At 38.6% G+C, this 23,520-nt stretch overlaps 1 protein-coding gene across 10 annotated transcripts in view; it reads left to right on the top strand.

Annotated features, from left to right (window-relative positions):
* The first annotated feature begins 4,486 nt into the window (after positions 1–4,486).
* LOC137192619 (bromodomain adjacent to zinc finger domain protein 2B-like) overlaps positions 4,487–23,520 on the top strand; it is a 62,459-nt gene continuing 43,425 nt past the window's right edge. For 6 of the 10 annotated variants that reach the window (XM_067603460.1, XM_067603459.1, XM_067603461.1 and 3 more), the window contains exons 1-2: positions 4,488–4,734; positions 11,738–11,780. The gene's annotated coding sequence lies outside the window, so the exon portion shown is untranslated. Of the gene's footprint in view, positions 4,735–5,147; positions 5,269–11,737; positions 11,781–23,520 lie in introns of those variants that run through there. The other 4 variants (XM_067603457.1, XM_067603456.1, XM_067603462.1 and 1 more) reach the window with 3 other exon arrangements.

The following is a 23,520-nucleotide window of genomic DNA, read 5'->3' as shown; positions in this document are numbered from 1 at the left end:
CAAGCTAAGGTGAAAGTCCTTTTGATGATTAAGAAAGTCATGCAGTCTCGTGGTAGCCAATAATTAACATGTGATGCGAGATGAAGGTTCAAACAGCAGAAGGCAGTGACCTGCAGGAGAGGACCATTGGCTGCAGTATGGTGCCATAGAGGCTATGTGTGTGGGTATGTGGGTTTGGATATGTCATATTTCTTCTTTGAGTTGTTTTTTTTTTTTTTTTTTTTTTGTACAATTTTCCTCTTACATTCAGCAAAAGCTTAAGGAATTAGAAAATAACAATGACATTTGAAAAGAGTTTTGCTTAAACAAAGCTTAAAGGCTAATTTTCTATGTATAAATAAAAGTGTAGCCCAGTAGCCAAAAATGAAAACACAAAATTGCAATCTGCTGACAGGCTGCTGATTTTAATATAATAATGACTGAACAGCAATATCTGTCTGTAAGGCTGTTACAGGTCTCCTGGCATCAGTAATGTAAACACTAAAGTAAAAGATCCCTATATTTACAATACACACAAAAAGGTGGGGTTTTTTATACATTATTCAAACTGTTCAATTATGTAGAGTACCTCAAATGTATATGGTCAACATACAGCTGGCTTACTTGGATAGACTTAAACAGAAATCAAAATTTCAAACTCAAGTTGACCATGTTTTCCCAATACCAAACAGTGATTTACCCTCATAAATATGCAACAAAGTATAATTCATTACAGATGCATGCGCTGAAAAAGCCTTTGAGTGGAACTCTGAATGATGCATTGAGAAAGCTTGGAGAGTGATTGTCAATGTTCCTTTCTTCACACAGCGTATATACAATCTGGCCTGGTTCTAGACCCCTTCAATTGCTGCCGTCGTCTCTGAACTATTACAGTGATTCAAATAAAATAATGAAAGAATGAGTAATGAAGTGAAAACAAAATGGAAATTCAGTCTGATTATCAAGCTGTATTAGGTCTCCTGAACGTACAAAGGTTTGTTATTCATTGCTATAGAGAAGTGTTTAGCTCCTGTATGTCATCAGTTTACAACAAAGAAAAAAAAATGTGTTTTCCCGCACAGGCAATTATGATAATTTTAATTTTGATAATTAATTTTAACATTACATACTGAAAAGCCTCATTAGATTTTTTGGGGGGGAAATGACAGGGTTGTATTTCATCTATGAGTAACCACCACATATCCCAAACTGTCTCTTCTGTTTTACTGGGATGTGTGGATTTTATTACCACAGCGGGGCTGTTGTCTCATCACAATAGCAGTAATGTCCTATTTTTGCTTAAATAATAGCAAATTAATTTCATTCACGCATCTGTCACACCACTGCTTGGAGGAGGAAGAGGTCTACGCTGACCCAGAATGACTAATTAAAATGACATACAGTAGCGTGACAGATGGAATGAAAATGAGAGCCGCGTTGGATCACAAGACATAGGTTCATCAAGCCTGTGAATTATCGAGTTATGTGTCAACACAATACAATACAGACCCAAAAAAAGCAGACTTGTCTTAAACTTGTAAATATATAGGATACAGTGGTGACGCTGGCTTTTGTGTAACTACAAAGAGCCCGAACTCTTTCCTGTCTTTCTGTTTCTGTTGTTTTTTTTTAATTCTGTTTTAGCTCATCCTCTATTCATGTTCTTGTCTTTTCTGGGAAAGGTGTCTGTAAACAGAAGTGGAAAGCATCTGTCTTTCATCTTCTGGAAGTCTCATGTTTCTCCCCTGTTCACTGCACTGGAACATGCTCCAAATAACAGAGGAAAACAAAGGCCACTATTTAGATGACTGCATCTCTGGCCACCTATTCTAGATACAGAATACTCTATTTCACATCACGTCAAGACACATAGAACCCTTCACTTAATTACATTACAGTTCAGATCTGTAAAATGAATGCATAAACCTGGCCTATTTAAAATCACAATTTTAATATGGAGTGCCACACCTTTGTGTTTTTTATTCAAAATAAATGCAAGAACATGTTTTATCATCTTGTTACATTATTCATTTATGGTTTCCTTTCAATTCATGGCAAAAAAGTAATTCAACTTTAAGTTTTCACTTATACAATTACATGATATGAGTAAGATGATACAGTTTTTGTGTGTGACTACCAAGTTTACATCCTCCTATCTGACGACTCACATGGCATGGCAGATCATTTAACTCCAAAGAATTGTTGCAAAGATTTTATAAGATTAATTTACCCCATTTTTATCCCGGAGACTGTACCATTTCCTAAATCAAACGCATATGCAGTGCTGGAAGGCTTTGGTGTTAATTTGTTTTCCATCAGTCTCTAGAGAGATCATCTTTGCTGTGTCTTTGGTATCTCATTATACTTTCTAATCAAGACTTTAAAAAAATCCCTTTAAAGAGGACAGACTGCCCTTCCCCCAGCATGCTGCTTGCATCGCAGCCATCGACTGCGATTTATTATGTTACAAATGACCAAGGTGGGCTGACATTTTGATTGCACGACGTGAAAAAAAACCCACCGCCAGGAAAGGTTTTTTTGTGGTGATGCTGCTCTGATCTCTCCAATTGCTCATTCTCTCTAATGGGGGTTGTCCAATACAAACAGAAAAAACCCAGGTATCCTGTTGTGCAGCTGACAAATTCATCAAATAATTTTTTCATCTCTCACCATGTGTGTTTAACCAGGCAGGCCAGTAGCTCCTGTGACTGCAGCATCTGAAATGACACAGAATTACAAGGGGAGAAAAATCAATGAGCACAAGGGATGATGAACAAGCAAATAAACCCATTTTAAATCTTACAAATGCTGATCAAGGATTTTTTTTTTCTCCACATCTTTAATTCAAATGAGCCTTTGTGCCTTAATTACTGTATCCAATTAGCTCAACTCCATGTTCAGTGTGCATTGGTGAAAAGGTGCAGTGCCCTGGATTGAAACCCACTGTGTCCTCTGAACACTGAAACACCGCGTCTTTTTTACAAAAAAGACAACACAATGCATCATACTGTTGCTTTTTGTTTAATCTATCCAGAAATAAAACACAGACATCTAACGTACCAGATTCTCAGGTGTATTTTAAAACTTACCTCCTACAAGAAGCTTACTCGACTTGATTCATTGCAAAGTCTTATACTTATAATTTGCGATATGTACACACTGGATATACAGCACCACAGAACATTTTCACAGTGTTACAATGTGTTGTAAATGTGCACCGTTTTTGTTGCCTGTTGCCAGTTATGTGCTTAACGTTAGCAAAAAAGGGCAGACAGTGGTCACTACATTGGATGCATATTTTTTTTTATTTAATTACTACCATCACTTAAACACAAACACCTTGTTAATAGTTTCTTAAACACATTTTAAGCAACATGTGGTCATGGTCTGAAATGAGCAGTCCATACGTTTTCAAATAAGAGTCTGGCAAAAGGAAAACAGTGGAAAACACCACTGATGGCCACTATCACTAAAGACTTTAAGCTGCCTCCTTTAGAATAGATATATAGACTCCTGAGGGCCAGGTGTACTAGATTCAAACAGTCCTTCTTAATATATGCAATAAAATCCCTTAATTTGCACTCTATAAATTAATGTACACCCTCTGTATTAAAGGGCACACCTGTGTTTTGTTTATAACCTTATTGCTATTATTGGTTCATCTGTTTTACATTGTTTTCTCCTATTGTTATCACTTATTGGTCTTACTGCTGTTGCATGTCATGTTTTCTAATCGATGATCTCTTGTTGTTTTTGCTGTTGGATGAGTCTGTTTTGACGTGTCTGTTCTCGCCATGCTGCAAGCCAAATTTCCCATGAAGGACAATAAAATCAAGACTGAACTGAACTATTATTCATACTGAAGAGTCATCAAACTTTCAACAAAAAAAGACATTATTTATTGATCTTGTCATTCAGTCTTACTTTGAGAATTTAGACACACCAACAGCACTGTATATGCACCACAATGTGCAAACTGTTAATGTCATTAAGACCTATTGTGTATGCCTCCTTTGATTATAAATCATAAAACAAGCTATGAGCATGTATGCAGCATAACTTTTCCTTAACAATTTTTTCTTGTTCTTATTTTGAATGAAAGATTCAAACTTACATCAGCCTCTTGGTGACCTATATAGCCCAGTATATTTTAGGGGTTATATTGGGGTTCATTTAGGGGTTACTGTATAAACAAACAAACAAACTTGTAGCATCTGACAAATTTGCTTTCACTGTCATGCCAGGGATCTAGTGGAGATTGAAAGCATCTGAAACTGTGCGCACCTGTTTGTAAAGGAGTTAATGCATAAATGTAGGTACGAGAGTACTGAGCAGTAGCTTATGAAGATGTTGTAATATTCATAAATGAATACCATTAGACATATGCAGCATTATGGCATCTATTTTTACATTTACTACTGTGCAGCAGTGCATGCTGATGTTGTCACTTTGTGCACTTGCTGGCTGCAGTCTTGAGAACAAAAGTTTGCATTGTAGAAGGCTTCAGCTGACGTCACTTCTCTTGAGTTGAGTGAAACGGGAGGACAGTCAGTCTGTTCAATCTGCGATTAGACACCAACACGCTCAGTCACACTCCCTCCTCCCACCCGGCCGAGACTCAAACACTAAACAGATCAATTCATCATTCATCTTTCTCAAACAGCGCTAAACTGGGAAGTGAACTAATAACAGTTTTATTTTCAATTTCGCTTTTTTTTTTTTTTTTAAAGGAATACACGGCTTTTCAGCGATAAGGTGAGTTGTATATTCCTTGTTTAGCCTTGAGGAGTTAGTAACCTTAGCTTGCTAGGTGATAAAACTCACTAACGTACGTTCAGCTCTGTTATTTTATGGATTTCTGTCGTCCGGAGCTAACCGCTAAGCTAACGTTCATTTGCTAACGTTAAACCCATAGCGGTAGCATCCTTCCCCTACACTTGCCGGTTGTCCGCTCCGTGAGTGCAACACGGCGATTTAAAAAAAAAAAGTTGATGTCAAAAGTAGATATAGCGTTTGTGGATGTTGCCGAGCTAAACTTTGTCCAGAATTCAACTGTTCTCATGTTGAAATGGTAACTTGGTCGCAAAAAGAGTGTTTGGACACAGTTGGGTAACTAACGTTAACGTGACACCGGTACTTGGCACACAGACACAGGCAGGCAGGCAGGCAGGCAGTGCTGTCCAGTCTTGTGTTTACCTTGCAGCATGCATCCTGTCTTTGTTGCCAGCTGGTCCACTCTGCGGATTCACCGTTTATCCCGAAACGTTAATGAACCGCCGATGAAAACATGTACGTAAGTTAGCTTGTAAGAAATATTAGGTTTTCAGCTCACAGTACGCTTCTTGTAGGAGTGTATCATTTAACAAAAAAAAAAAAGTCTGGCTGCATGTGTAATGCTTGTTGTGCTTTGAAGCTTCGTGTGAGAACATGTCATGAATTTATCCAACAACTGGGTATAATACAGCTGTGTTTTCTTAATGTTTTATCTCCTTCATCTTTCCTATTAAATGTTTTGTTATCCGTGTTGAAGCCGGGCATCCTGCTGGTGTCTCTCCCCCCTCTCTATCCTCTCTTTTTGTGGCTTCCTCTTAAAGGGGAGCGCAGCTAATGCAGCAGCTGCGGTCTGGGCTGAAATTTACCCTTTGAGATTATGACAATACCCTCCATTTTTTCTGCTTTCATATTAACAACAAGGCATTCGCCATCTTGGGTTATTTAAATTAGCACTGTCTAACGAAACGGCGTTTATCTGTAACAAAGTTATGAAACTTTGGAGGAGAAAAGATTAGAAAGAAACGACATTGATTTCTGTTCATTTAAAATTGAACCGAATGTCATCATATAAAATATAAAAGGTTTTGGAGTTATGGGAAGTTTGATTTATGAGATTTTAAAATAGATTTTATATCATCTTATATCCCATGTTATATCATGGGATGAAATGTCACACATGTGTTTAGCCCTAGAAATTCAGTTTTTAAGCCTTGTAGTTGCTGCCAAATCTGGGTGCCATAGGTCTTATTTCCAATGCAGAAATCAGGACATTTTAACATTGCCCTGATTTCTCTCCTATGCAGTATGGTTTTGTGCTGGGTCAGCTTCCTCTAAATTTGAAGAAGCCTAATAGAAATTAATATGAATGACCTATAATACTTTTGTCTGTCAGTCGTGAGCACACACACACACTCACACACACTGACTGGCATTGAGGCCACAGAAGCACAAACTAGAAAAACTACATTTAAAGTGCAACAATAAACTTATTGCACATTAAATAAATGATGAAGACTGTCCTTGATATGTCATAGGATTTTTCATAGCAGACATTTTGACTTATCGTTGTAGGAGAAGCACAGGTGTTCCTAATGAGGCACTGATTTATTCAAGTGTCCCAGTAAAGCCATGACAGTTTGACAGTGAGCCAACATGCACAATACCGGGACCCTGAACCTTAAGCAGCTAAATGGAATTCAGCCATCATGACTTATTATTATTTACATCTGTACTTTTACTACTACGTCTCCTGACATGTCAAAACGTCTTCCGTGAGGGCTGTAGTTTGTTAAAACCTGGACAAGTTCTTTTTTTTCTGGCATTTAACTAGTCCCTTTCAAACTTTGCCATGGCAGCGTCAAGCACACTTCATACAGGAGTATTTAGGCTAATTCAATACAAAGATTATTTGTGGTGTAAATTCTACTGAGGTCATTTCAGTTTTGGCAGGCATCTTTTGTTCGCCGCACATAAGAACTAATTTACCTTTACCGATATAATTGATGTTCACGAACTAGCATGTGCAAAGGGCACATACAGTCTTAAGTGAAACGGCAGTAAACATTATTCCTAGTAAAGTCCATCATTTAAATGGCTTCAGTAGCCAAGGCAGCAAGATAAATCAGATCACAGCCTTGATGCGTTATGCATGCATCCAGTAACTGCCAATGAATCAAAACACAGGTAGAAGGTCACTAAATTTGCCTCATATTTATTCAGATCACATGTCCTTGACAACATCTACAAGGAGAACAATGTTGAAGTGCTACGTTCTAGATATGAGGTTTTAACATTGAGTAATCAATGTTCTTCAGTGCTCCAAAGACTCAAATGTAGCTCATGGTTGCGAAATTACTTGAAACGGCACTTTTTAAATGTCATCAGTCAAATTATAACAGATCATTTTCCGCTCAATTGTATTTCTCAGATTTATCCACTTAATAGCGAGCTATTTTTTAGTTACTCTTTCTTGATGCATTGTAAAACTTGATAAAACCGTATCTTTTTGTCAGTATCTCAGTATCTCGTTTACTTGACAATACATGAAGACCTTATATACTATCAGTAGTATACCACATACTAGTAGATTCAGTGATCTACTACTGTATCTCACATTGCCTTGGCTGCCAAGCTATGTTAACCGGCTTTGTGTTTTTTCTTTTGCTGAATTGGTCACAGTGCTTACCATTTCAGCTTACCATTTCAAGTGGGATCACATGAACACATCTGGTTTGTCAGACTTTCTTGGCCCCTCTTGGTATGTTCTTACAGAATATGAGATGGTCCCCTTTTTTTTATGTCCCTTTGGCCCTTTCAAGAGCAAGACTGTTAATAATTGTGTTTTCACCCATTTTCACCCTGTCTCTCCTATTCTTACCCTTTCCACAAGTTTGCACTCATTAATCAAAGATGCTGGACTCCTGCTGAGGGCTGAGTGGGTTCATCAATTTGGCAGCCTGCTTGGTGTAAGGAACAGTGCAGAGGCTCTTTACATACAAGCATACATAAATCTGTGGTCTTTATATGCAAGCCCTGAAGGTTAATACTGTATAATTCAATGTACCCTCTTTGTCTGCTGTGATTGATGTTTTTAAACATGTAAGGCTTGACGGGAGTCCCTTTTTGTAGGTCAGTGTTGACACTTTATGATTGGGTGAGCTTCGGGGGAAGCGGCACGAGGGAGGTGGATTATTAGGAATATGTCAGGGAGATTACTCTTTTTCACTCATCTTCCTGGTCTATTTTTCTCTCCGCCTGGAGATGCTTGTCATAGTGCTTTATTTGAATCAATGATGTTTCCGTGACTGTTAATGGGGCTGTTTAAAATGCTGTTTAAAATGCGAGTGGTGTGGTCTGTTTGTTTGGCTGTTCAGTATTTATTTGCGTGTTTTGCTGCAGGACTTGCAGGCCAGCTGAGAATGGATGAATTGACTCCATAATCATAATTCTGAGTCAGATAGTTGCACGAGAAAGACTGACCTTTAGTCCAGTTACTGTTGTAAACCATACCACTCTCACACACAAAGTCTGCGCCTCTGTAGCCTCTTTTTTTTTTTTTTTTTTTTTTATTGATCCTCATGCATTTAAAATCTGGGCACTGCTGCCACAAACACTTCCACTTTAGCTGTGCTAGGCATGCTGCTGCAGCCACATTTTTAAATATTTAATTTTTACTCAATATTGTCTGCCCTGATAAGAGACTGGAGAAAAGAAATTCATCCCTAAAAATGTCTGGATCAGCAGAGGCCGAAAATCTATGGCTTAGTGAACCAAATTGACTAAATTCTTCCATCACCATAGGCAGTGTGCATGCATCTTGGCATGCAGTGAGAGTATTGCAACTTACAAGTACTTGAAAAACTTTTGCACATTACTATTTTAAAGAAACAGCACAATTGTAAACTGTAATTCTTTTTATTGTATTGCCGAGAAAAAGTGTTTTAGCTGAGTGGTTAAATCTGATCCTCAGTTTGGCTGGAGTGGATTATCTGGAAATAATCTCTATAAGAAATAATCTCTACAAGGTAACAATATGTAGACACATCTACTGCTGGATTATTGCTGACTCTTTTTAAAGCTGCAACTAATGATCATTTGCATTATGGATCAATGTGGCGATTGATCAAAAAGAATTGATTAATAGTTTAGTCTAAACAGAGAAAAGTAGCAAATCCTTACATTTTAGAAACTGAAACAAGCAAATATGTTGGTGTTTTTGCTTGATAAATGACCTCAGCAATCAAATGTTGCATGTATAGTTTTTGGAGAAAATGAATGGAAAGCTTGCACTTTGATTTGAAGCGTTATTTCACCCTCAAGTTTGATCAAACTGGTTTTGATGACTAATTGTATTGTGGAGGCTGCTCTCGACATAGTTCAGGCCTGAACCACCAGCAATATTTTGATAGCCTGTTTGACAATATCTGCTTTTCTCACACATTATGCTTGTGCAATTCAATTTTGCATTAGCAAAATATGTAATAAGAGAAACATACTACTTCATGTTTTATGGTTTCCATCAACATATCTGCAATATATCTGAAAGAATGTGAATATTATTCCTATATCGACAAAATATTCCGTTCACTGCCAATGTTTTCCCACAAATATCTGGGCATGGCAATAAGGAACATTGTGGCAAGGCAAATAAAACAAGGGAAACATGATTGTCATGTTTAACAATAAAAATGTCAACACTGACAGCTAGTAAGAGTAAGAGCCAGATAGATGGACAGCTGAGTAACCTGAGGAGGCTCAGCCTTGTATTGTAGTAGTCCAAGGAATTCTTGCTGCAGCCCATCATTAGAGACTGGAGAGCGACCTTTTTACTCTTGATATTGAATGAAACATTCGAGTGCCTCTTTTTCACTGGTATTCACACTACAAAATGACACAGATGGAACTGCAAGGTGACCCGCATGTAGATGGCACACAAGAAGTGTTTCATTCTAGTGATGTGAGAGCACCGAGGCTACTCTTGAAAGCTATTAGATTTCCAGTGTTAACCCTTAGAGACCCACAATAGACCCATTTTTGTCTTTTTTTTAGGGGGGAACAGGGGATCTTTAGGGGGAGATGGCAGGTCAACACTATATGCCACGTAGAAGTGGTATACATCATCTGAAAGCTGGGAACCTGAAGATTAATTTAGTTTTGGTCAGGCACCTATTCAAATTTTGAAAGCACAGAACATTATGATGGAAGTATATGGTCATCATTCCAATGCTCATTTATGTCTCATAAGTTGTTGCAGCAATTTTTGAGTTGATAGTGTTTGTTACGTAGATTTGGTGCAAAATTTAACAATTTTTGAACACTTGAGAATTGATAAAAATGGTCAAATATCCCTCCGAAATACCACATTAAGACACCAAGACCTTGAGAAATATCATAGAAAAATTCATGCTGTGATTTAGTATCAAAAACTTTTAACATTTGGAGATTTCTGTAAGAATTGCATTTTTCTGCGATTGGATGGCAAGTACTTCTGTTTTGGAAATTGCTCAGAAACCCCCTATTGTCAATAATACACCTAGGAAATCCAAACATCCTCTGAATGGCCTCAGTCTCTAGTTTGTGGTTGTAAAGTTTCATGAGGCTGTGATTATCCTAGAGGTCACAATAGGCCATTTTATACAGTGAGGTCAGTTTTCAAAAGATGATCTCACTACAATGAAATGGCTATTATGCGGACCAACATCATCACACATGAATACAATTGAATCCACAATAGTCTCAGCTTTCCAGTCATACCAAATTTATTCAATTCCAAAACTGTTCAGGGATCCCAGTATGCAGAAATATTCAAAAACACCATTTTTAGAAAAGGCAAAAATAACATCTATACTGCTTGCAAAAAATGCATGGTTTTTGCCCAAAACTGCGTATCTGTAAAGGGGAGACTCATGGATACCCATAGACCCCATGTCATTCCAATATCTTGAGGTGAGCGGTCAAGGGACCCCTTTGAAAATGGTCATGCCAGTTTTTCCCTTTCACCTAACTTCGGAGCATTTTTTCCCCCCTTCCCAACAAGCTATCATGACATGGTTGGTACCAATGAATGCCTTAGGTCGTCTTGTTTCATTTGATACCAGTATCTTCACTGGCTTTAAAACTGAGCCCACTACAGTCTCTGAAAGACAGTAATGACAGCCGAGGGTGCAGACACCCCTGCGGGTCTCTGAGGGTTAATATGGCTGATTTAGAAGGTAGAGAGTGGAAAGGTAATGAAATCTTTATATTATAAAATGCATTCTCTTGTCACTCACTCATTAGTGGACTTTTTTCTCAGGGGGACAAAGCCTAAATGTGGCAGAGGAAAGTGGAAGGTCTGTTAATTTCATTGAGAGCCTGTTACGGCCAGACATTTTAAAAGGATCAATTTAGTTCGAATAGGTCACTGTGACATGAAGTGAGCTCCACGTGAAAGCCATTGCACCTGTCTTCCTTGACATTTTGATTATAAGCCGAATTGGTTTTGAAGATATGTGGCTGGGCCAGTAATGTGTTACCTGTGATGTGCAGATTAAATAGCCTCTGAAATCCTAACCAAATGCTTGTGCTTGTTATACCTTTGCAATTGTCATCTAGGCCTGAAATAGTTGCTGAATACAGGGGCTGTAAGCAAAACATTTAGAGAAACACTCAGAAGCCAGTAGCAGTCCACTGTTAGAATTAAAAGAATTGTATTAAGTAGAAAATAACATGTAACATAATCATAAGAGTAAATGATAATAAACAAGCAGCTTTGAGAAATGATATTTACTAAAACAGAACACCAAAAAGCAGAATGGTTGAAGCTCTGGTGAGTTCATTTCAATTGATTGTCAGCTGATGTTTAGAATGGATAACTCTTCTTCTCTAGGTCCATATTACAATTTTTATTTCATTTCCATGGATATTTTAGATAAGAGTGAAGGCTGAATGAGTAAACTGATAAAATCAAGCAATAAAATCTGACAGTTGTTGTCTCATGTTTCAGGTGCAGAGCAGTGATGACACAGAACTGAGGACAGCCTCATACAGTAAGTGTTTGGTTTCATCTGCTTGCCATCGTCCATGTCGGCCATTATGCTCTTTGAAATCCTTCTTTTGATTTAGTAAAGAAAAGTTTGCTTTCTTAAATTAGAAAGTAAGTAACTTGTGAATGGAAATCCTCAGCTAAGCAGAACACCTCATTTTAAAGTATTATTTAGGTATAGGATTAGGATTTTCCAATTAGGTTGAGATTGAACAAAGTCCTCCTTTATGAAATTAGTTTGTGCTGCATTACACTTTGCTCTCATTTTGTGTATATCTAATTAATTCCTGTCTTTCTTAGCATTAAAGTGCCAAGGCTTCAGAACACATTTTAATCTCTTGGGGGAGAAAAACTTTTTTTGACTATGGGGTATTTTAAGATAAATTACTGTCAGCCAAACAGGGGTAATTGGTGGGGTTGGAGCTATTGCTATTGCTCGGCTTTGTTTTAAATTATAATTTGGGCTACTCCGCATATAGTGGCTTTATACAGATGTATCTTGGTTGCCCTTGGTTCCCTCCAGCCTGTGCTACTTGATCATAAAGTGTGACATGTGCTTTTCATCTGACTCCTACACTTACAATTTATAGTCTTGCAAGTTGTTCATTTTCCGAGTTCTCTCTTATGCATGCTTTATTGCATAGTGGGTGTGAATTGATGATATGTATATCATGAAACGTTTTTTTTTTTCCAGTAAATAGCAGTAAATACATGAGGACAATTGCACTCGGTCCTCACGCTAAATCAACACAGTTTTAAAGCAGACATAATTGAGATGTAAAAAAAAAATATTAAGTAAAATATCTCCAACAAGAAATAGTTATGTTCTTTTTTGACATACAGTGATCAAGTCCGTTGTTTCAAGAACATTTACTGTACCTAAATCTCATGTCTTTCCTGCTCTGATTCCCTCTGCACTTCCCCACTCTTTCAACACTCAGTAAAAACCTAAAGGTGAGCGGAATCGCTTTCTTAACTTTTATGAAGCGAAGAATGCTGAAACGATTCCACAAAATTCATGACATGTACACGGCCACCTCCTGATCTAGAGGAAAAGTCTCCTACTTTTTATGTGACTGACCCTGGAAAGAGACAGGTCATCTGCAGCACTGTAGACAAGCTGAATTGAAATGGCATTGGCAGAATGAGCCTGGCCACATGAACTTCATCATCTCTAAAGCTGAGCACTCTCCCTTTCATCTGTGTGTAGTAGAAGACCTACACACAGGATTTATTATAGCAGTTATCAGTAACCTTCAGTTTACCTACAGGGCCCAACAGTAAGTTTCAGAAATAGTTGCCAGGGTGGCAAATGTTAGCCAGTTATTGTTTTTGGTTGCCAGAGTTGGACACAGTGGTCACTGCTGTACAATAATTTTGCAGTCCTGATGTAATTAGATCTATGCTTTGTTAATGAATGATGAGTAAACATATTTTACAAAGCACTTTCTTCCCTCTCTTTATCTCCCTGTGTGTGTCACATACACACACACATACAGTAGCTTCGGTACAGTATATTTAGACAGAATGATGTAGTATGTGCAATTTGATACTAGAAGGCTGTTTTCACGATCATCTGCTGAAGGGGAAAATTTTTATATAATAGTTTAGAAGAAAATGATGGTGTAGTGTGCCACTTACACAAGTGTGATGTGGAAACTCGAAACCTATCACACACATACACTGAGAACAGACCTTTCAGTGAGGTAGGAGACATCATGTGTCCAGTAGTTACAGTAATCTTTAAAATGAACAATATCTATGAATATTGCTTATTCATAGATTCTGGATTTTTCAGTGTAGTAGATCATTTTAAGAATTTGTAACTTGGTACTCAATTTTCTTGTGGAAATTATAATATAACAATAATAATAATAATAACACAAAGTGCTTTACTAGGGACAAAAGAAAAAGGATCCAACACACATTCATATGTCAACCAACCTGCACACACATACTGTAAATACACACATGCAGACAAATGTCAACAAATTAAATAAGGTTATTTAATACAAACACATTTTCTGGCTTCCACTCAACTTCTATATTTTAATTTGCTTGTGGTTCCTGCTTTTTTTATCTATAGATATTTTTGTTTAAATACTTATTACTGATGTTTGTTTCTTCAAAACACTTTACTTATGATTATGAGAAACATTTCATTCATGTGTGCTGGCCAGCAGTTACAGGACAGTCCAGCACATCTGCAGGGCATTCGTCCCACATTAAACTGCAGTAACAGTCTAGGTGTCTAATCTCATGTTTTACCTGTAAGCCTCAAGTTTTAATGCCTTGATTCATCATCTATGATGATGCGTTTACATGCAATTCATCCTGGTCATAATTCAGTAATAAAATCCTTGAGCGTCCCTCTGATCTGATCAGTCTGATTGATTTGTCTGTCATGTCAGAATGACGTAATGCTGAAAACAGCAAGAATGGAGTAAATGTAGTTGTTGAAAAGTTGACTATGTTCATATTCTGAAGTTGGTATATCTGTGTTTCTGTGCAGTGATTTCTGCCTCTGATTGCTTTGTTTTAGCTTTGCTTCTGATCTCTATCGTTGATGATTTGAAAGCTGTAGTCCAACCCTCCCCGGCAACGTTTGAAATTGATCCTCAAAAGAGAGGAAGAAAATACATACAGACTTCGAAAAACTTCAAACCAAATAAAGTTTAACTCATCACTTCAGTGTACATCAAGTTTCTTACAGCAAAAGCGAAGCAGTGCTGGGATTCATTTCTATACCACTTCAACACAGTGGAGATTCAAAGGCTCCAGACAAAGCAGACATGCTTCTTTTCTGAAGAATTGTGGAGGGTGACAAAATGAAGCAGGACCTTTCATTTCAAATGAATAATATATGTATTTGAATGCTTTTTACCATTTCAGATGTTATTTTAAAGGATAGGTTCACAATTTTTCAAGTCTGTCTTAAAACATTAGTCAGGTGTCCATAAGAACATGGTAACAGAGAATATCCTGTCCAAATGCACTTACGTGATAGGGGACAAAGTCCTCAGCAAAAATGGATTTAAAAGTTTATATGAACATAAGATGAGGCGTCAGCTGTCTGAGTTAGTCAAATAAAGTGGAAATCTTCCACAGTTAGTCTTGTTAGTAAAAATTTCCCTCCTTGTGTCTCGGCAGACATTGTTTTCCTGTTCAGCTGCAGTGGAAAAAAATCGTAACAAAGAGAGGGAATTTGGAAGTAAAATTGTAACTTGAAAAGACATTGACTTGATTTGACTACTAAACCTTATATTAGCTGCAAATAAACTTGTAAATATGTTTTTGTATGGAAGAAGGGCTGTGGATTTTGTCCCCCATCACTTACATTGAAAGTACATTATGAAGGGATCTCTTAATGACCAACATGAACAGGAGGAGCAAGGTCACAGCAAGAAAAACATGTCAGTGTTCATTTTGAGCACCTGACTATTGTTTTAGGACAATCTTGAAAAATTGTGAACCTATCCTTTAAGTAGTTGTCAGGATGTTGTTTTGGTTTGATATGAAGTATGTTATCACTTCCAGACATTATTGACACTCAATACATTTCTAATTTGATATAACTATAATTCATTTTTCAAAAAGTACCCAGTCTTAAATTAGAGGGAGCCCCTATGAACTGGTGAGTTGTATGTTTTATAGGGACGTCATTTTGTGCGTGTGTGTGTGTGTATGAGAGAGGGGCTGAGCTACACAAATGACAGTTTTTTTTTTCCTTCTTTTTTTAAATATTTATGGGCTTCAGTTAATAGTGTAGCTTCAAAGAGTAGACCGTATTTTGTGACTTTTCCAGAAGACCAAACAGATTGCCGTGGCTGTGTAATGTGATGTGGTAGCATATATCAGAGCTCACTCTTTATTTCTGCTCTCTACTATTTTCTGCCCAGAGGGGGGATGCAGGAAGGAAAAGTTGAAGTGATGAAAGAACTGTCAGTAGTAAATCAAAGACTCATGCGAGTGATGCAACTATGAGATATGTTAGTTATATGGATACATTGACAGTCACTGTTCTCAGACATCATTGAATACAGGGCCATATTTAGCATATTAATAATGTGTATTTGAATTATACTTATTCAGAATACTGTCTTGTTGCCGTATGAGATGATCTTTACATTAAATATACACAAACCCTGCCTCACCTCAGATTAATAGTCAGGTTGCAGGCTATTTTAGAAGATGTTCTATTAATACATTTTTCGTATTATTTTACATCACAGAAATGAGACAGGTGATAGTTCATCTGTTGTGTCAACTTATTGTAAATGAAGGCGCTTATGTCTGATTTAGTCAAAGCAGATACAGAGGGACGAGAGCAAAAGCCCAAAATTCAGCAGCAGCAGGCAGTGGGTCACCTGTAGAATTACTGTCATGGTTGAAGAATCCCAATTTTTTTTTGTTTTTTACTATTTTTGTATTGCTGTTAAGACAAGCCTATCCTTCTGTCATCGTGATCTGTCAGATTTCATGCTGTTGATTTGTAGAAGAGGTGGTTGGTTGGAAGGTGTTAGAATGCAGTTGAAGTTATGGTAACTTTTAAAATATCTCTACAAGGAAACACCAAGGATGTGGTTTCATAGTGGGACTAAAGGAATTGCTTAACAAAATATTAAATGTATCCATTGATGTAGCCTCTCCAGTTAGAGAAACTTCCAACCACTGTACTGTACTCACTACCTGGTAGAAAGTGGCGTACATTTGTCTGGCTGATGCATACACTCTACAGGTCATCTGTGCCTAGTTTGAAGGGAGTAATATATTTTTAAGAATGGAACACAGTGAAGACAGCAATATAGATTTATGTGGAGCAACTTGTGTCTCCTCCACAGGGATGGAGTTAGAGTTTGGAGGAGTAAAGATTTATACCTTTTTTTTTTTAACATCTTACTAGAATGAGTCTCGGATTTCAGTCTGTCTTGAATACTTCTTGGATGCTATCCGATCCGCCCCAGATGAAGTGACTCAGTGTAAATGCTTTAACAGAGTCTAGTTTGTGGAATTATTTATATATCCTTCTCCTCTGGGGTGAGAGGTCAGGCAGGTCTGGGTTTTGGGAAGGTACTAGCATGGTCTACTGGGGAAGTGGAGGGAAGCCTACGGACGTGTAAAGGCTTCTCTGAGGTGTGCATTTAAAAAAAATTTAAATTTATTGGGTGGTCATGGCCAGCTTCCTTTTGGGCAAGCTTGATTTGGCTTCTGACTTCATGAACGTCTTTCTATTAAAGAGTGCATCAGAAATTCTGAAACCTTGTATAGTTTTGTTTGCAGTCTACAGGGCCCTCACAGAGAGGATCTGTGGTGTCACTGCTCAGACTGGTGTAGAGGTGACACCAAGGTGAATACTGAGTTGTGAAATGGTTGGAAATCATTGATATTCTCGGTGGCTGCAAATGGCTTGGTGGCAGATGGAGTCTTTGTCAGGAATGAAAAATGGCAGCTTGGGAGCATCAACGCCATTTTCCCTATCAGCTCTGCTGGCGGGCGGTGACCTTCTGCCGCTCACAGAGATCCTCTAACACATGATCAATTATCTCATTCTGCATTGTTTACTAAGCTAGTGGAAAAGGATTTAAATGTCATTTTTTAGTGGGAGATTGCATGTGTAATTGTGAAACTGGTGTTTGTTTTTAGTGCATAATCAGGAAGCAATTTGTGGTCAGTGAACAAGCATGTTCTTAGCACAGTGGAAAATAAACCAGTGCAGGATTGATGCATAGAAAACCAATACATGGAAACAGCGCTCTATTCATTTCATGTCGTTACATAATTATTCTAATTGATTTGAGTTCCAGTTCTTTAAACAAAATTGTTAATAGAAGAGATTCCTCAGGAGTATTGATCTATCGCTTGACATCAATTTGGCTTGTGGTTTTAACTAACATTATCTGACTAAAAATAGATAATTTGCTTAGATGAAAATGTTTATGCAACTAGTATTAATTTGGTAATGTCCCTACTCAATATGCAACTGAACAGCCAATGCAATCATTAATCAGTCAAGCTATCAAATATATTTGTCACTTGTAATCAGGGGGAGTGGGGGTGGGGGGCAGTCTTCTCTCATTTAGGATCCTAGTGGCCTGAGGGTAGAAGCTCTTCCTGAGTTCCTGAGCCTCTCAGTGCTGACCTGGTGTATCCGGTACCTTCTTCCCGACCAAAGCAGGGAGAAAAGGTCGTTATCCGGGTGGTTGGGATCCTTAATGATTCTCCTAGCCTTACTCTTGCAGCACCTGGTATAAATATCCTTTAGGCAGGATAGAGCACCGCCAATTGTATGTTCAGCCAAGTGAACCAGTCTTTGCAGGGCCTTGTGGTTCTGTTCGGTGCTGTTTCCATACCAGGCAGTGATGCTCCCCACAGGACGCTCTCTACTGAAATTCCTCAGTATTTGAGGGGATACCTGGAATTTCCTCAAGCATCTGAGGTGAAACAGCCTTGTCTTTCTCATCACTGAATCAGCATGCAGTGCCCAGGTCAGGTCAGGTAGAGATAGTGAAAGATAGAGACTGGGGAGCCACAGGACAGAAGAAGACAAAAAGGAGGGCACTATTGTGTTCCTCCTGGATGTACAAATGAGTTTTAACAGGTTAAAGCCAAGGACAAAACAGTCCATTTTAATAAACTGCCACTGAAACAGAGAAAAGTACTGCTGCTCTGGCTAGTGGCAATAAAGAGAGCCCTCCGATGGATACTGACTCCAGGGTTTGCAGTGAACATTTTTTGGAGGAAGATTACATAAAGGAGAAAACCTTTGTGTCAGGCAAGCTGGTGGTTCACAGGACCAACAGACTAAAGGCTGAAGTTGCTCCATCTGTTGTCAATTTCACCGCCTATAACATGTGCTCTACCGACCACCCAACATACTCTGACAATAGCAGTACAGAGTCATTGAATACATCTTTCACTCCAAACAGCAGCACTCATCAACACCTGTTCCCCTCCCACCCCGACACACAGTCAGACACATGTCCCCTAGCTTAAAGATTTCCATATCATCTCTGCAGCATAGGATTTACCTAATGGTAGCTTGGATATACAATATAGCAGCCAAAATGACATGAAATTCAGTTTGAGGTGACCGAAATGGACCACAACCATTAAAAACACCTGGGCCTGAAAGTATTCACCTAAAACTCATGTGATTCAACACTATACATCGGTTGATTTCTCAGCCAGAGAAGGTCATCACAGCTGATATAAATCCCCAAAGAAATATTTCTTACTGTGATTCCACATTTTCCAAAGCAGTCAGTCAGGCTAACACTTCATACACTGCAGACTTTAGACTCCAAACGTTAGATAATCCTCAGATGTTATCCCCCAATTTCATAATCTTCCTCAGAATCATCTTGTTTCTTCCTCTTGCAACGCGTGGAATAAAGTTTTTTAGCATGTGGCCGAAAAGTCGTCTCACTTCTAGTGGTGAGTTTTTAAAAAATATCGTAGCCATCACGGACCAACGTTAGGCACAATAATGTGGGTTGAAAAAGTAAGATGTTCCAATAGTACTAGTAACTATTATAGCACCTAGTAAAAAACAGAAATATCAAAGTAAAGACCAGAATGAAACTAGACATTAATAAAAAGATACACATTTGGGTATATGTGGTGCAAAAATCTGATTTTGAATGTCATAGTGCTCACTAAAGGTCTATGTCCTGTACACTTGAGACTGTTGTGATGTATGGAGCTACCCATACCAGCAGGTTGTTTTCCATCTGTGAGGAGGATGATATTAAGCTGCCATGCCGTGCACCTTTCGTCCCCTCCCTCAGGCCTGGCTATGCACAGCTTTCACAGAGTAGTTCTTGTCAAGTTTCACTAACAGGTACTGTGTGAAAAATTTTCCATTAGTAAGGCTCTGTGTGTGTGTAAGGGGTTCAGTTTCACACTATCCTCAAACAGCTGCCCTGCTATAACATTATTAGCAAGGACAGATGCTGCTCTTCATGGGGCTTATATGTGGTAACCTACTTGGAGGTGGAAGTACATGTATATCAATATAAGCTTGGCCTTTGTCAGCCTGATATTGTACTGTCCTGGAGGTGCAGCTGTAGAGCTGTAGCCTTTTGCTCACCCCTCAGGTAATAGTTATATGGTGAAATATGAAATGTTTCAGCAAGTTATGACAGCAAACTGATCATTTCTGTTGATTTAGATTTTTTGATATATATTTCTTGCTGCATTTTTTGCCAGTAGTTAAACTGGCAGTGTTGACATATTGTGACCATAATGGAGTTAAAGAAAAGTAAGGGCATTTTCAAACTTAAAGTTTGTTTGCTCTGGTCCGAATCAGTGGATGACTTGGTAAACTTGGAGTGCTTTCTCCTTGGTTCAGTTTCTTCTCACACAGAGAAAGATCCAAGCGAACCAAAATGCATCACTACAAGCCACGTGAGAACGTTCCCTCCAGTCGTTGGTCAGATGTGTCTGGGGCGGAATCAAGAACATAAACCAAGGAAGAAGGTCCTGAAGAAGGTCCACTGGCCAAATACAATGTACTTCGTTGTGCTAGCCCAGGCCGGGCCTCAATTCATTCATTCATTCACAACAGTTGTTAGCAACTGTTAAATTTGCTCATCTGCATCCTAGTATGCAAAGCACACCTATGGGAGCCATTTTGCTCAAACTTGCAGACTACACCTAGTAGTTGGGTTGGATTGAGGTCGGATCACATTCCCACCACAAATGAACCACTCCAGAGTTCATCTGGAACCAGACCACCTCCCCTAAAGGGTCTCCGTACAGTTGTTTTGGTCCACACCCAAGTGCAATTACTATGTTCAGACCTGCCCAAACAAATTGCACCAAGGGGGAAAATGAACCAGAGTCTGATTCAACCGGACTAAAAAGCACAGGTGTGAAAATGCCCTTTGGGCTTGTGTCCATACAGCGTGTTTTTCTGAGCACCAGCATCTTTTTTCAGTTGTTCCAATGAGGAGAGAGCATATGCGGCAGCATGTGTTGTTCTGGCCATGTCTGTCTATCCTGAGCTTTATGATAGGACCTATGTCAGACACATACTATCAAGCATCAAAGCAAAAGGGCGATGCTAGTCTATCACACAGTGGTGGTTAGAGTGGTGATATGTTGACATAGAAATTGTCAATATATTGTTGTCATAGAAACAAAACTCACGTGCCCTGCCAGTGTGTTTCTGCCAGAGAAAAACACTACATGGACACATGCCCTTAGTGTTCCTTGGACAGTAATACACAAATGATCTTTTAGCAGATGAGGGTTACATGGTCCACTAGTCTGATGTGCAACCATTAGTTGTGAATTCAACCAAACTTGAGGGTGTGAAATCTTGGAAATTAAATTTTAGCACCTACATAATTGGCTCTGTGCATGTTTTTTAGTAACTTCCTTAAAGTAAGGATGTCATTCTCTCTGCTGATGCTTGTTCAGTCCTAGGTAATCAGTGTCCACCTTCCCTAGAACCCTTCCTCCCTCAGAAACACTAAATTATCTCCAAGTTCAGACCAAGTCTCCAAGGTCCCATTCCTTTCCAAAATAAAAAGAGAAGGTTGTGGCAATAAAGCTCCTTAATGCTCTGCACAATAACACATTTTTTGAAAATTTGCAGTCTGGCTACTACACTCTACCCTACTTTAAGTCACAATGACATTTTAATGCAGGCGGTCTCTGGTGATTACTCTGTGCTTCTTTTGTGCTGCATTTGACACTGGTGGTCATGGCATCCTCTTGTTGGGCTTAGGAGGTAGTTGTGTATATCTGGAACTGCACATGCATGGTTTTAATGTTATCTGTCAGAAATGTCTGGGTCCTCTGCTCTGTCTCCTCATCAGCTCTTTAAATGTGTTGAGTGCCACAGGGGGCAATTCTTCCGCCATTCCTTGCGTGTTTGTTTTTTAATATATTTTTTGGAGCATTTTTAAGCCTTTATTGCAGCAACAGTAGAGACTAGACAGGAAACAAGACTGGGTGGAGACATGCAACAAGGGCCCGCTGCCGGAATCGAACTGCGGACGTTGCGGTTATGTGGCGTGTGTCTTAGCCGGTGGGCTATTTTAGACCAAATAACTCCAGGAACTAAAAGGTTCCCTCAGCACGTTTATCTTAGCTTTTTCCAATATATCTGAATAATCGTTGAGATTAAGCTAATTAGACTGAAAACAGATAAAGAAGAAGCAGTTTCATCTGAGACAGATTTTTGCATGCTTTGAAATACACTGTATGACTGAGATGTTTGCATCAATGTTGGGAAGGACCGGAGGTAGAAAGTGAGACTATAAAACAGCAGACGTCTGTAGTCGTGATCTGTTGAGTGTTTTTTTTTCTTTTGGTTAACCACATTGAAACTTTAAGCAACAGAAGTTTCGGTTCAATTTCACTCACTTTCTCACACGCTTTTTTAGACTAATCAGGATTGTGCTACATAACTGTCAAAATCAAATAAATTTCCATTCCTATTGCTCATTCTAGTGACAGTTGTTGTATTCAGCTTTGTGGTTTGGGTCAGTTCAGTACTGCAAACTCCGTCCTTATAGTTCCTGCTCCATTAGAAAGTACTACTTCATAAGCAGGGACTTTTGGGGGGCAAGAAATGAAGAACTTCCTGTCCCACAAACCAAAACTAGAAAAGAATGAATGTTGCTGAATTTTCCTCAACTCACTATGATGGAACACAGTTTCTTTTTATAGGCCTAGATAGTGTGATGTGGAGGTACATTAACCTAAATGGTCCATCCACTCAGAAATGTTTGTCATATTGGCCTCAAAAATCCCATTATCAACCAGGCTCTGGTATGTGTGTTTATTAGGCAGTCTGGGTAAAGTCCACAGGTTAATGGTGAGGGGTTTGCAGATGACAGAAGTGCCCAAGGAAAAAGTTAAAGCCCTCACAGACGAAAGCTCCGTCTGTCTTTAGGATTTTGTTTTGGGATGAGTGCTGCTTTTGTGTTTTATGTTTTCGCTGTCACCAATTCTGTCAACAGTTTGGAGGGGTTTAATGGTTACTTTATATGCACAGTATCACAAAAAAGGCTTGTACTGAATATAAATGTCATTAAGTGTGTGTTAAGTAGTGTTAGTCTGAACCAAAAGCACATCTTTCATACTCCAGATTAATCCCAAGTGCTGTGTTAGAATTGAGGCACTGGTAGCGCAGTCTGCATAGCCATGGCTACAGCCTCATTGGCCTCCAGTACAGTAATATTTGGCAGCTTTAAATGTCCATCTATTATCACAGTCACCTCAAGTGAACAGTGGTGTTCAGTACCATATAGTCATTGTTAGTGCTATGTGATGGAGTTGAGTATCTGAAGTAGTCCAAGCAGGTGATGGAAATATTCATTTAGCAGCAGAGAAGAAGCTCTTTTTTGCAAGATGGCTCAGAGGCAGACAGGAAATTGCTTATTTTCCCGGCACATTCATCAAAATAAAAATAGTCTGATGAGTATCCCAAGTGACTCTCCCACATCTATTGAAGCCACAGCTGCATGTACCGTGAGCTTAGTATTAACTCTCCAATGAATTTCAGGTGTTTTTGAGCACTATTAAACTAAGCCCTTTTTTTCCCTTCTTCCTCATCTCAAAGCCATTGTCCTACGTTTCATCCCATAAGAATTAGCATATTTAAAATAATGAAGTGCCCTATTTAGTTTTATAACCTTCACCTATTACTTTCCTAAAATTACGGTGTAATATATAGTTACGTCCTGGTGCCAGGAACAAAGAACTCAGGATCTGATAACCTTTGATTTAAT

Source organism: Thunnus thynnus, chromosome 11 (genome assembly GCF_963924715.1).
Source record: "Thunnus thynnus chromosome 11, fThuThy2.1, whole genome shotgun sequence".
Classification (NCBI taxonomy): domain Eukaryota; kingdom Metazoa; phylum Chordata; class Actinopteri; order Scombriformes; family Scombridae; genus Thunnus; species Thunnus thynnus.
The sequence above is the reverse complement of the archived record's forward strand: the minus strand, read 5'-3'. Positions and strand labels throughout refer to the sequence as shown.